Below are 4006 nucleotides of genomic sequence, written 5' to 3' on the forward strand. Positions count from 1 at the left end.
GAGCCCTGGATCTGGGTTCTTCTATTTGTTAGCTGTGAGCAAATCCCTTAATGAGTTACCCTCAGTTTCTTCAGAACAAACTTACCTTCTAGAGTCGCTGATAAGATTATATTGTGCTAATCGTGGATAAACAATCATCAAAGTGTCTGACACAGGAAGGCGTTCTGTAGTAAATCTTAGTTGAATCAGAGTCTGAACCTTATTTCAGTTGGACAGGCGATGAGGTCTTCTCCAGGAGGCGGGGTATCTTGACTGTGGATCTGTCTGACGTTCACCTTGATCCCCCTAGTCCAGTACAGGGCCCAGCCCAGAGTAGCTGAATGAATGACTAAGAGGCCAGATGCTGATGCAGTGGTGGAGGACAAGGCTCAGCACTCACAAGCTGATGCCCTCCGGGGGCCAAGCCTGGATCCCAATTAGAGCAAGGATTCCTGCCAGTGATCACCGCACTCTGCCAGGATCCTCATCAGTTTGGCGGGAAATCCTTGCAAGCTCTGCTGGATCCTGCACATGCCCAGACACACTCCCGGATGTCTGAACCACTAAGCTCTCTCGGGGATGACACAGCTTGTCCAGCATTTCCTCAGAGCCAATATCCCCAGGCCTGTGCAGGAGCTCAGGTGCTCTCTGTGGCACTCAAGCAAGCATTTGCACCATCTCTCCAGTCCTGGGACAGGGTCCAGTCCACAGAGGAAAGGTGTGTTTTGTGTGGCAAGTTATTACAGGATGAATTCCTGCAGCCCTGAAAGAGCGGCTGCCGAGAACTCCCCTGGTACGACAGGTACACGACCTTCCAAATTTCCCCTCTTGGCATGGCCACCTTGTGGATGGATTACCTCAGGAGGCATTTTTTCTGTGCCCAATGTGGCCAGGAGGGTGGAAGGGTCAGAGGTCAGTGTGCTTTTAGGGTGTTAGGGGCCTGGTGTCCACCAATGACCTACAGTAGGACCTGGAACAGGCTGTTCAACTTCTCTGAGTCTGTTTCAAACCCTTCTCTGCTCAGGAAACAGCTCAGAATCTCCTCTCTTCGGGGGATGCATGATGTAATGTAATGAATAGATGCTTAGACGGGGCCTGTAATTCCCTGGAGAGGGCAGGAGGCCCAAACAAAGCACACTGGGGTGGTGAGAGGTAACAAGGAGCGGCTGGGGAGGGCGTGTGTGTGAGGGAGAGCGAGGACACCCATCCTGTACAAAACCCTGCACGTAGTAGGAGCTCATTAAGTATTTGTTGACTGATTGCTGGCCTAAGAGCTCTCTCTCCATATTTCACTTCTGTGTGGTCTGGAAGGAAGATGTAGAACATGACTCCATAGGCAGCGTGACCTGGACAATGGGGGCAATTATCCAGAAAATGTGAGCCATCGCTCACCCCCCCTCCCACACTAAATCTTTTGCAATAATTACCTGACATTTCAAATGAAGCAGGATTTTTAAGAACCTAGGTAATTGAGGCGAATATTAGAGACTCACCCTGTTCCTTCTGCCTGAGAAAAACATTTATGCTGTTCCATTTGCCCGTCTTCTTTCTTTAAAAATTAATAGTTATACTTTTATCTTTTTTTTAAAAAGTGCTATATAGCCATTGTAAAAAATTTAGAAAACTTTAGTATCTGGACGATACTAACAACCAGAGATACTTAACATTTCAGTGTACTTATTTGCAGATAATTTTTTAACCTTTTTCCTTCTTTCTTTCCTTCTCTCTCTCCTTTCTCCTTCTCTTCTTTCTCTGAAAGTTGAATCACATTGTATATGTTTGTATTCTGTTTTCTCCATGTGCCACTCATTTGTTCATTCACTTATTCATTCAGCAAGCCTTTATTTATTGAGTGTTTGAAAGGTACCCAGGCACTGTACTTTGAGGTATAGTTGTGAATAAAGCTGATACAAATCTCTGCCTTTGGGGAAGCTTAGTACATTTTGGTTGTGTTGGTGATAGGGTGACAGAAAGTAAAATAAATGAACAAATATGTAGTGTGTTAGGAGATCATAAGAAGTAGGTAGGAAAATAAAGTAGACAGGGATAGCAAGTGGTGGAGAGGTCTGGGTACAGTTTTAACTAGGAAAGACCTCACCAACTAGGTTAGTGGTTCTCAACCTCCTGGCCCTTTAAATACAGTTCCTCATGTTGTGACCCAACCATAAAATTATTTTTGTTGCTACTTCATAACTGTAATGTTGCTACTGTTATGAATCGTAATGTAAATATCAGATATGCAGGATGGTCTTAGGCAACCCCTGTGAAAGGGTCGTTCGACCACCAAAGAGGTCGTGACCCACAGGTTGAGAACCGCTGAACTAGGTGATGTCTGAGTCCCAACTGGCCGGGCAATATTCTATCCTAAAATACTTCATTTCCAATATCCAATCTTCAGGTGCTTAGAATGACTTTCTCAAGAGCGCTTTCTGTAGGCAAATTCTTGTATCAGCCATATTAATAATGCAATAAATATGAAGAAAAATGCAAAGAAAAGTACTGAAAGTTTATGACCAAGTCCTGGGTCTTTTATTCAGAGTGATCACAGTGTGTCCATGGCAGAACAGAGAATGAGTTGGGGGAAGGCAGGGTGGGTCGGAAGTGATACTGCAGGTACTTGCTCGTCACAGCTATACCAATGTGCTAGCTCTCTCTTCTTTCCACTGTAACACACTGCATCATGGGAATAAAAAAATCCCATCAGAACAGCTCAATTTTACATGTAGGCTTTGCTCTGTTCACACTGATCTTTGTCAAAGGTTATAATTATCAGTAACATTTGCACTGGTCTTTTCAATTTTCCAAGTCCTGGTGTTTTTGGAGTTCTTGATACAGAATGAGGTGGCAAAGTAAAGGGTGGCCAGAGTTTCCTATTTATATAAAATTTCAAAGTTTGAAAGAGTCAAGAGCAGTGGTTCTCAACCTTCCTAATGCTGCGACCCTTTAATACAGTTCCTCATGTTGTGGTGACCCCCAACCATAACATTATTTTCGTTGCTACTTCATAACTGTAATGTTGCTACTGTTATGAATCGTAATGTAAATATCTGATATGCAGGATGTATTTTCATTGTTACAAATTGAACATAATTAAAGCATAGTGATTAATCACAAAAACAATATGTAATTATATATGTGTTTTCCGATGGTCTTAGGCGACCCCTGTGAAAGGGTCGTTCAACCCCCAAAGGGGTTGCGACCCCCAGGTTGAGAAACGCTGGTCTAGAGTCTGTCTGGTCCAACTTCCTCACAGTTAAGGACTGAGGCTCAGAATGGTAAAGAGATTGCGAATGCCACTCAGTTAGCTCAGCTTGGAAAACTAGACTCTGAGTCTAGTGCTCCATGCACAACAGCGGTGTCTCACACAGGTTGTAATTACAGCATCATTCCCTTCCAGCACCCAACCTGGTTTTTCCCACATAAAATTCCAAACAATAAAAATTGTTCTGCAGTCAATTACTGGCACCAGATTTCTCAAATTAGTGACGACACCTGTCTTGCCTATTTTCAGAGCAGTAACGTCTTCACCTGCCTCAGGATCTGTGTGGGCTCTGTCTAGGGATGGGCAGTGGTTGGTGTCAGCCTCTTGGCGCTAGTATTCTTTGAGTGTGAGTTCCAGGAAGTAGCGTGGTGTTGGTACCTCTGTGCCCATTAGCCAGCCCCTCCTGATGCTCTGAATTTGGACTTTGTCTCAGGGGCTCCACTCTGCTCCGAGTGGACTAAAAGCAGTCATTTGGCAAAAATCAGCTCAGTTGCCACCATTGTTCTTAAAGAGGCAAAGCTGAATGGGCCTTGGGACTAATGTATTCTATTATGCCCCTCAGGCTGGCCTCTGAGTGTTGGGGAAAGGGCTGCATTCCACAGGCCTCCCTCCCCCATACTCCACTCTCGAGTCCTGCCCACTCTGGGCCCCAGAAGGGAGCTGTCCAGCCGGCCCAGGGGCCAATGGGTGTCTCACCTCCCAGGAAGAGCCCTTGCAAATGAGCCGTGGAAAAGGCACCCCATCTGGAACCCTTGCGTGGGAAGA

The sequence above is a fragment of the Myotis davidii genome, unplaced genomic scaffold, assembly GCF_000327345.1.
Source record: "Myotis davidii unplaced genomic scaffold, ASM32734v1 scaffold93, whole genome shotgun sequence".
Taxonomy (NCBI): Eukaryota; Metazoa; Chordata; class Mammalia; order Chiroptera; family Vespertilionidae; genus Myotis; species Myotis davidii.